Here is an 11,597-nt window from a genome sequence, read left to right on the forward strand (position 1 = left end):
CATCAAGGGCTGTTTGACTCCACAACTAGGTGCAACAATGATGAATATCCATACCAACTTCCGAAATTACTTGGCTGGTGCAGCTGCATTTTGTGGATGATCTGAGGGTACGAAATGGTGTTGATTGTTAAAGATATGGAATACTAAGATTGGACTATTGTCTAGGATTATTTCTCTTAATAATTGATTGTGTAATTATTTCACAATCTTTCCATTTAGACTATTTTCTTTTATTGTTATTCATAACCCTATAAATAGGGTTCTTTTCTTTGTAATATTTAGAAGACCCCATTAATAAAATTCATATTTCTTATCATGGTATCAAAGCAGGTTTAACTTGGTCTTTAATTAAACTTGCAAACTTCTGTGCTCCGACAAGCGGCCACTACCGCTCGTCCCGTCATATTTTTTCCTAGTCCGATATATATATATATATATATATATATATATATATATATATATATATATATATATAATGGCCGAAATTGAGAATTTATCACCCGAAACACAGTGGACGCCATAGCCCGAAATTCAAACTCTTCAAGTCATCTTCCTGTTTTTTGTCTACGTATATATATAACTTGCACCCAGCCCCAATTTTCTACCCTAAATTTGCCAGCCAATTTTTTTCTCACAACGGTGTTCTGCAAAATTGAGGCCATTAATTATTGGTGTTACTCATACATACAACTTCGGCTTTGGTTCCAACAGCTTCGATTTTCTTTTCTTGGTCTGAAATTCCTTTTTTGTGCTGGTCACTTGGAGAAGACAGTCCGATATGGGACTTATCAACATACAATAGTACTGCTGTCAGTTGATTAGAAATGAGATGGAAATATTACCTTGCAATTGCAGTACTTTAGTTCTTGTACTATATTTGACCAGAAGTTGATTTGGTTTCTTTAATTCAATTGCAAAGTGGATTATGCATATAGCCCCTTGAAAAGCATATTACTGTTGATGTTGTTTTTCAGGATGTGGAAGATGATTACGTTGGGTTGTAGGCTGTTTGTGAGAAATTGGGCTCTTGGATTGGTGATTGATTTAATTGGGCCATGAAAATTTCCTCATTAATTGGACTATTGATTGGGTTGCAGTATTTTATTTTTTTGGGTTGCTTCATTAAAAATTTTGAAGCTATGTTAAAATGAGCCCGTTCTCTTTTTCAAAATTGTTTTTTTTCCCTTTTACTTGGGAACTTAATTCTGTTTTATTTGGAGGGTCAATACCTTGAATTTTACCGATTCTTCCCGTACCTCTTAAACAAACCTGAGGTTTTTAAAAACAAAAAACTTTGGAGGATCGCTACCTTGAATTTTACCGGCACTCTTCCTGCCTCTTAAACAAACTAGAGGTTTTCTTATGTTCAAAAAAATAAAAATAAAAATAAAATAAAATAAAATTGAAAATTTGATTGGTTCAAACTCATTATTCTACACCATATTGACTTTTGGGGGAGGGTGTTAAAGATATGGAATATTGAGATTGGAATATCATCTAGGATTATTTTTCTTAATAATTGATTGTGTAATTATTTCACAATCTTTCCATTTAGGTTATTTTCTTTTATTGTTATTCATAACCCTATGAATAGGGTTCTTTTCTTTGTAATATTTACAAGACCCCATTAATAAAATTCATATTTCTTATCATGGTCGGAATGACAGAGGGATGGCCAATTTACAAGAATCAGCAGCCAGGCTACTGTCTTGGCTGGAAAGGCAGGCGGGGTGATCCAAGCCTTGGGGTGGATCGATTAAAAATAAATACAGATGCAGGCATAAGAGTGATTACGGGCATTGTGGTCTGCAGCCTGCTATTAGATATCATAATGGAGTGGTGGTGGTGGTGGTCTGCAGAAGCAGTAGCCCTTCAAGAAGTGCTTCAATTTGCAAAGGATTTGGATCATCTAGTGACACACCGACAAAGGTGCAGCCAGCAATGTGAGATGAGCTTCGACCATAATATAGATCCAACCATTTGTCAAATTAACCATAAAATAGCAAAATTTGCGACCGGATCATTATTTAATTTTACTTGCAATAAAGAAGTCATAACTTTTCGTTGACTACAAGGAAAAATTATGAAAAAGAGCAACAACTAGCAATTGCTGAAAAGTATTTTCTCATCTCGTCATATGGTGTCAGCTATAAAGGAATCTACTACAAGGAAATTTAAAACATTAATCAAATAAATAATATTTATTTCAAGAAAAAAAGAAGTATGTGATGAACTTTGACTAACACGGTGTACACTAGTAGAAAAAGGATGTCTTGAGAATCAGAAGTGTGTTATGGTCACCTCAAACTCTTCATTACCATAATCCCATTGTTCTCGACGAATTTCCAGAGCTGAAGTTTCGGTATTTTTGCCACAATCTCTTATAGGGTTGAAATCTCGCTAAATACAAAAGGAATCGCCTTCAAATCATAACAATATTTCAACACCAATCTTTCAAGTATAGGGAAGTGGTCGTCTGATGAATTCCAGTCTTCAAGGTATACGCCAGCTAATTCAAGGAATTTGGGCTTTTGGAACTCATTATCTTTGGTGTCCTAGATTTTTCCTTCAAAGCTTGTATTTTCTGATTTCAGAATCTCGAGGTTGGGTAATGTCCCAATTAATGACATATTTTCCAAAGGCAAACTCATACCTAAAAGAGTGAGCTTTTTGATATTCATGGGAAATTTAAACACTGAGTAATCACCATAACTTGAAATTGAAGGTGATTCAAGCTTAGAAAGAAAGTTGAGATCAGGAAAGTGATTTACTGAAGTTTTGCATTAAAGCGTATGAAGATTTGGGGAACATCTCAAGATTTCTTCATCTTTTGGATCAAAAATACGAATATAACGAAGGTTTTGTAGACAATTTATTCGAGAGCCTTCACAATTCTTAGTGAATCTTGCGTGATTAAGTTTGTCATTGACAAGTAGATGTCTTAAATTAGGCACACTGAGAAGGTATATTGGTACTTCATTTACTGATTCCAAACGAATGTATTCAAAGGTTATAGAGTTTGCCTATTGATGGCTCTAATGTTGGAGAACTCAAATACCTCAAACTAGGCATAATTTTGATTCCCAGTCGAGAATTTCTACATTTCCATGAATCCAATATCCTAATTTTTTCCAAATTAAAAAAAGTGGAGAAGTCCCCGGGGAGATGATGATACCGATCCATAAACAAGCGACGAAGATGCTCAGATATCAATAATGGACTAAAGAAGTAGAACAATAAGAAAAAGGAGGATCATCACCAGTTTAGCCACATCAAGCAACATCAGTTACAGCATCGGCATAATTACAACAAATTAGTAGGCTAAATTGGAGAAGAGAAGTAAAACCAAAGGGAATTAGAAAGAGAGTGAGCTAATTTACTGTTGAAACGGAAACATTTCGTCTTCTACATATATTTTCTAGCAAATATCGAGTACTAAATTGTGAAGATTACAAGCATATACTCCTTTGTTGGATCTTCTTCCAACAACTTGCAGCAAGCTCCTGTCAATCAGTTCCATTAGATACTCCTCTACTACATCTTCTAAGCTCTCATGCTCCTTTCTCTCTATGAGTCCTTTGGCTATCCATAGTAATAATAGATTACGAACTGGAATTTCCTCGTCTTCCTTGAATGCACTAAGATAGAGAAGCATGGCTTCAAGTGGTTTGGTAAATGGATGTAGCCAAGTTTCAAAGTAGGAATGTAGTCGTCGGCTTTTTGGAAAATGTAATTCTTAAAATTTTTGCAAATTGTTGCCATAAGCTTTCTATTTTCTCCATATTTGAAAGAATTCCAGCCATCAAAACTACTACAAGTGGTAATCCCTTGCAATTTGCTGCAATTTGCTTACCAATATCTTGCAGTTCTGGAGGGCAACATTCTTTCTTGAACACTTTCTGCTCTAATAAATTTCAACTTTCACCTGGGGACAGGAGAGGAGGTTCAATGATAACCTGAGAAATTTTCGATGCCACATTTTGTGTCATCTGGAAATAACCTTTTCAAATCTTCCCATGCTTTTTCATCCCATAGATCATCCATAACAATGAGCTATTTTCTAACCCTTTAAATTTTGGTAAAGGTCTTCGGCCAACTTTTCATCTTCTATTTTTAACATATTTCCTTTGTTAAGGTCACTTAAGGAGCTCAAAATGTCAATCAATAGTTTTCTCTTGTTATAAGTTTGAGAAACAACATACCTAGAGAGGTCATTAAAATAATACCAAACATTGAAATGATTGTATATTTCCTTTGATAACGTTGTCTTTCCAAGGCCTCCCATTCTAATGATGGAAATAATCTAGCGGTATTTTGGTCCTTCAACAAGCTTGTTCACAATTTTTGTTGTAGTGTTCTCTAGGTCCACAATGATCTCTTCTACCATGGGAATGCTTTTATCTTAGGATGATGATACTTCATTTGGACTTTCTGCAACTTGTAGGCTTCCAATTCCAACTTCACTTGACACTACAATACTGTAATATTTAATCTTCACTAGCACATTCTCAATCCCTTCAATATCATCCATTTTGGTGGAGGTTACAAGATTTGTGGTAAAAAAGAAAGAATGCAAGAAAATTCCTACTTCATTAAATACAGCTTCAATTTCTGTGAATATGCTCTTCTTCTTTTTTTCTCATAGCTCCAAATTGGATAAACAAGAAAGCTGAGCAGAAAATTCAACCTCTTCTGAAGAAATTTGACTTGATTACTCACAAGAATGGTGGAATCCATTTGGCAACCAAGCAGTTCAATAGTTTCATAAAGAACTTCAAGGAAGACTCTCCAAAATATATTTAAAAACATATAATTAAACATGGGTGTTTAAATTGGGAAAAACTTGTTAAGCTCTCGCATGAAAGTGAGAATGATTTCTAAAAAGTTTTTGTAATGTTCAGTCTCTCGGTATAAAATGCAATTGGAGGCTGAATCATCAAGACACTCCAACATATCACGCAAATCATGCATATTAAATGCTCTGCTACCAGGTGGAACAGGGCATTGCAATAGTTTTGTTGCATATTTGAGAAAAGTTAAAAAGTATGGGCCAAGCCACTGAAAGCTAACATTTTTTTCTTCTCCATCAAGCTTTAAATCTTGCGGATGGGAAAGAAGACCTGGGTTCTTAACTAGACGTGACGGATTTTTGAAGGAGAGATTCTCCTTTTTTGCTGAGAGAGAGATTAAGTTAGAGAAATCCATCATACATTGTTGGGTTGGCCAGACACTGGAGAGAGATTAATGAGAGTGAATGTTGTTACTAGTCGAAGGCACCACAATAATACACGTGGAATGCATGGATGAGTTGCGGCCCTTAAGGGGGTCAACTGAGGTACATCCAAAGCTTAACTGAGGCGCTTACAAAGCCCAAACCGAGGCTATCCAAAAGGTAAGCCAAGGTACCTTCAAAGATGGCCAAAGTGCCTGCCGTTATGCTTTCAAGAATGTCCACCAAACCTCAAGAAGAGGTCCAAGCCTCAAATCGAGGCTCAAGAGGTCCTTAAGCCAAAGCCCAAATGGTTCCGACCTTGTTCATTTGAAGTGGGTTGATGTCTTCCTGCTGAACCCCTTGGCACCGAGGTCCTTGACCCCCAAAGGGTCTGACAAGCGTATCTTAGGAAATGATTGATGTGACCTTTGTAATGAGTATAAATATCTTGTCTTGTCAATAGGATAACCCCTATGAGTAAGAAGATTAAATGCACAACAGGCTAAGAAGTAAAAAAATGATGGCTAGGACTGGATGTTTCGGTTAAGGAGATGAAGCTTTGTGGCTCCTCATCCAATGGACAATATCTCATGTGTAACACTATAAATACCTCCATTCTTGTATCATTTTGGAGGATGAATCCTTGAATAGAAAAGAGAACATAGTATATTGTCTCTATCTTTTTCTTCTTCTATGAACTTATTTACAGTAGAAACACTAAAAAATGAGTCGACGCATACACTATTTCCTAACAACACATGTTGGCCATTTTCAAAGGTTAACAGATTGGCGCCGTCTGTGAGAACCGCACTAAAACCACGAACATCCAGTGGAAAAAGGGTGCCATTACAGAGTTGAGCATTCTCCTTGAAGAAAGATTTTTTCTTGAAGAACAAATGGAAGCCTCAAGAAAAAGCTTTGGAGTTTACATCAGTACGTGGATTGTTGATATTTGTTGAAAAAATGAATATATTAAGATAGAAATCAATTTGTGTCTCCCCCATATCTTTGAAGAAAAGATTTGCATAGAAAAATGAGTTCAATCAATGAGATAGTCCCACTTAGAAGGGATAGAAAGACCCCTGGAGAAGAAGTCTCTTGGAGAACCTCCCCAGTGAGTCATCACCGACCTCATCACTAGCATAGACGAGGTAGAACAAGAGTAACTGTCCAACTCATTCGGGAAGTAGCTAAATGGCTACCAACATGAGAAGCATCACATAGAAAAAGACCTTGTACAACAACTCCAAATGCAAGGAAATATGAAGAAGGAGACCCCCTAAAAAGGGGTGGTCTCCAAAGAAAAGGCCATGAATAAGTAGGACCCCTAAAGAAGAGGTCATTGGTGAAGAGGCTATTGGAAGAACCATTTTACAAATGGGAGCCCTCTAAAGGAGGAGAAGAATACAAAAGAAGGAAAAAGGACTAAAAGCGTACAAAAATGTGAACTTCGGAACTGAAGTGTAGATATTCTGAAACTTGAAAGACCACGAATGCAATATATCAAGGGCATGATTGAAATAAAAAGGAAAAAATGAGGATCAAATTGTACCAGATCAAAAGTTGAGGGACCTAAGCATGAAATTACTAAAGAACTTGAAGGCATTTTTAATATTTTGCTTACGTATAAGCATGAGCTTCCACAAGCTGACCATACAAGGCCTCATCTCTGCCTAAGCTTCAGCACCTCAACATGCAAGGCCTCATCTCTGCCTATACTTCAAGCTCACCATACAAGGCCTCATATTTTGCCTAAGCTCCAGTACATCAACATGCAAGGCCTCATCTCTACCTAAGCTTCAGTACCTTAATATGCAAGGCCTTACCATACAAGGCCTCATCTCTACCTATACATCAGGCTCACCATACATGGCCTTATTTTTACCTATGCTTTAGCATCTCCGCTACGTAGGGCCTCATCATTCCGAGGCTAGCTTATAAGACTCCGATAGTTTGAGAGTTGTACAAGGGATGTTTGTTCCCAGCTTCACGAGATGTTTATTCCTAGCCCAAGAGGCACTTCAACAAAAAGAGCTGGACCTCGAAGAGGTCCACCTCAAAGAAGAAAATAGCCCAAGAGGCACTTCAACAAAAAGAGCTGGAACCCTAAGAAGTCTACCTCAAAGAAGAAAGTGGCCCAAGAGGCACTTCTATGAAAGTAGCCCAAGAGGCACTTCAACAAAATGAGCTAAAACCCGAAGAGATCCACCTCAGAAAAGAAAGTAGCCCAAGAAGCACTTCAACAAAAAGAGCTAGAACCCGAAGAGGTCCGTCTCAGAAAAGAAAGTAGCCCAAGAGGCACGTCTATGAAAATAGCCTAAGAGGCACTTCAAGAAAAAAAGCTGGAACTGAAGAGGTCCACCTCAAAGAAGAAAGTAGTCCAAGAGGCTTCAACAAAAAGAATTGGAACCCGAAGAGGTCCATCTCAGAAAAGAAGGTAGCCCAAGAGGTATTTCTATGAAAATTAACCCAAGAAAGGCACTTCAACAAAAAAATGTTGAACCCCAAAGTGGGCCACCTCCAAAATGAAAAAACATTAGCCCAAAAGAGGCAACACAAACGAAGAGTAAGATTCCGACGAGGACCACTCACAAACAGAAAAGAAAACACAAACAAAAGGAGCAGTTGAACTGCCAAAACTTTGCAAAATTACAGATACAATGACCCACATATGAATGTACGACGTAGACTTAGGGGAGTATTTTTACTCGTCGAATATGAAATGCTACGCAAAGGCACCACAATAATACCTTGGAATGTATGGATGAGTTGAAGCCCTTAATGGGGAAAATTGAGGTATTTCCAAAGCTCAACTGAGGTGCTTACAAAGCCCAAATCGAGGCTCTTCAAAAGGTAAGCTAAGGTACCTTCAAAGATGGCCGAAGTGCTTGTCGACGTGCTTTCAAGGATGTCCACCAAAGCTCAAGAAGAGGTCCACGCCTCAAACCGAGGCGCAAGAGGTCCCTAAGTTGAAGCCTTGAGTAAATGGTTCTGGCCTTGTACAAACGAAATTCAATTAAAGAAATACCAATGGGGGTTTCATCTGAAGTGTGTTGACATCTTCCTGCCGAACCCCTTGGCACGGAGGTCCTTAACCCCCAAAGGGTTTGACAAGCGTATCTTAGGAACTGATTGATGTGACCTTTCTAATAAGTATAAATATCTTGTCTTGTCAATATGATGACCCATATGTGTAAGAACATTAAATGCACCACAGGCTAAGAAGTCAAAAATGATGAGTAGAACTAGATGCTTTGGTTAAGGGGATAAAGCCACGTGGCTCCTCAATCAATGGACAACATCTTATGTGTAACACTATAAACACCCTCTTTCTTGTATCATTTTGGAGGATGGATCCTTGAATAGAAAAGAGAACATAATATATTGTCTCTATCTTCTTCTTCTTCTATAAACTTATTTACAGTAGATACACTACAAAATGGGTCCACCCGTGCACTATCTCCTAACAATACCTATTAGCCATTTTCGGAGGTCAACAAATGTAATCACAAATCAAAATATTGTTGGTTTGAGACAAAAGAGAGGGATGATGAGATACATTTGGCCTCTCAATTCATTCATTTTATTTTAAAAGGCAAGTTGGTTGAAGCTACACATTTACCTAGTTGATTTGGCATTTTTTTTTTTTTATGGAAAATGCTGATCATCCATATCAAGATAATTAATTTTTATAGAAAATGATGACCATCCATATAAAATTATTATATTGAAATCAAAAGACGAGTAGTCTAATATCATATGATTTTTGTTTTGTTGTCAAAGTCCAAGTGGTAAATGCTTGTATTTCATTTCTAGTTCTCACCATGAATCTCAATCGAAAGAAAGAAATAAACTTATATAGGAATCCACGAAACTCTTTTGACCCTCCAAAAGGAATTCATCAAGCTTCCGTTGTTGATGTAGTAGTTGAGAAACAATCATCGAGGGATTCATGAAAGCAATTAAAATTTCAGTAACTCAGTTTAATCTCTGCAAATGAATTTACACGACAAATTAAGAATAATGATCACATGTGATGTGGATTTGATCAAAAGGAGGACCATCCTTCGTTCCAATCCTAGACATGTAGGTTTTGTTTTGCTTTTCATGTTAATGGTCGGTGCAAAAAGAATTTTAAAAGATACAGATAATGAATAGAATAGAAAATGACATTGGAGGGGAAAGTTTATTCCAGCAACGTACTCAAGTTATAATACTAATAATAATAATAATAATAATAAACATAGGGCAATGTGTACAATTGAGAAAAAGGACTCTTTGAGAAAGTGGTGACCAATAATACAAAAAAACATAGGTCAGTGTGTACAGTCAAGAATTCAATTGCATATATATATATATATGCAATTGCTTTGTTCTGACTAATTAACCAAATCAAATATTTGTTTTGTAAATGAATTTTCTTGTGCATTTTTATTTACCTTTTCAATGACTTGCATTTGGGATCCGTCAAAATGGGAAGCTTCCACGTTTATTCTTCCTTTGACAATCATAGCTAGTTGTCATTGGAATTTAAAATGATATTAGAGAATAAAAAGAACAAGCAATTGTACGAGAAAGATTGTTCCAACGAGGTATCAGTTTCAATTTAATTTCTAATTTCGCCATTGTGTTACATTAGTCACATATTGTTCCCCAAACAAATAAAAATTACTTAGTCTACATCATAACTCATTCAGTGTATTAATGCTCGCTTGACATGCCGTAGTGATTAGTTGGCAAGTCATATGCCTTTTGATAAAACAATTTTATCAATTCGAGAAACGATAAGTGATCCAAATTGAAATGTAACAATTGCAATTGAAATTTACTGGAAAAAATTAATAATCATGATTAAAAGTAGGTTTTCTTTTGCTTTCTTTTTTATTATTCAGAAATTTTTAAAAAATATATATTACTTTAAACTGGCTTAAAGAAAGCGATCACGCTAGACGTACAGAATGCACCCTCACAGAACTCTCACAGAATGACGTGTCAGTTGCCTAATAAATGTTGTCCTTAATTTATTATTGTCTTGGCGCCACTTACTTGAATTTACCTATTAACAATAATGCATTGAGATAATCCTGTGACCGAGTTTCCTTCTTCGCAATCGTGATGTATCTTGCCATAATCTTAGATCAAGTTTAGGCATATATGTCTCTATCTCTCTCTTTCGCTGATTTATCTCCATATATTCTATTTATTATACACGGATTTGTCAATTGTGCTCATCACCAAAAAACTATAGAGCAGAAGGATAATCAACAATGGCTTCCAACCCGGATCTGGATGTACCGAACCAACCCGGTCTTGAATTAGCCCAATTTGCTGCTGGGTGTTTCTGGGGAGTGGAATTGGCGTTCTAGAGAGTGGAGGGAGTGGTGAAAACTGAGGTGGGTTATTCTCAGGGCCATTTTCACAACCTGGATTACAAAATTGTGTGTACTGGTACTACCAACCACGCTGAAGTGGTTCGTATCCATTTTGACCCGACTGTTTGCCCTTATACGAATCTTTTGTCCCTCTTCTGGGGTCGCCATGACTTACTCATTTACAGCTGCGACTGATTGATGCACAAGTCGAACTAGATAATCAGCTACCGGAGAAGACGGTCTTAAGTAAATTATCTACCAGAGAAGACGATCTTCAAAAATGTGCCGGAGAAATGGTTTGGGTAAGGGAATTTCAGCTGGGAAACAGGTTGGGTTTCAGTGCATCTAGGGCTCTGTTTTGTGGGGGGCGGGGCGCGGGGGGTACTTTTAAGTTTGGCTTTGTAAAACCAACCATTTTCCATTTTAACCATAAAAATCTAACATTCACCACAATAGCCATTTCTTGTGTAAAAGACAAAAACGCCCTTAAATTAGTTATATAATTACAAAAATAGAAATATGGTAAAAAGACAAAAATATCCTTAAGTTACAAATAAAAATCCAAACAAGTCTCAATTGAAATTTGAAAACGAAGTCAATCTTTTCATCAATTTACTCTAACACGATAAAAACTCTTTCATTTTTCATCCACTTCAACCTCAAAATTTCATAAACTTATCAGTTATCAACCTCAACAGAAAAATTTAGTTAAATTTCAGCACTTCAATTCGGTAAGTATCTTTTTGTAGTATTCAATTTTATTTTTATTGAAGTCGTATATTTTTTTTAAATGGTAGAAAAAATAATATTAGAGCCAAAGTTCAGGCCGGCACCGATCAGACGCCGGAACGCCGGATTTAATGACGGTCCGAATTGTCCGGACCGTCCGTTGCCGACGGTCCGGACCGTCCCAATCGTCCGTTTGCAGACTCCCCCGCCCCTCGATTCTGATAATTTTATTTCTGATAATTTGTTCTGATATTTTTAATTCGTAATGCAGATATGGCAAAAGC

This window comes from Olea europaea, chromosome 20 (assembly GCF_002742605.1).
Source record: "Olea europaea var. sylvestris chromosome 20, O_europaea_v1, whole genome shotgun sequence".
Classification (NCBI taxonomy): Eukaryota; Viridiplantae; Streptophyta; class Magnoliopsida; order Lamiales; family Oleaceae; genus Olea; species Olea europaea.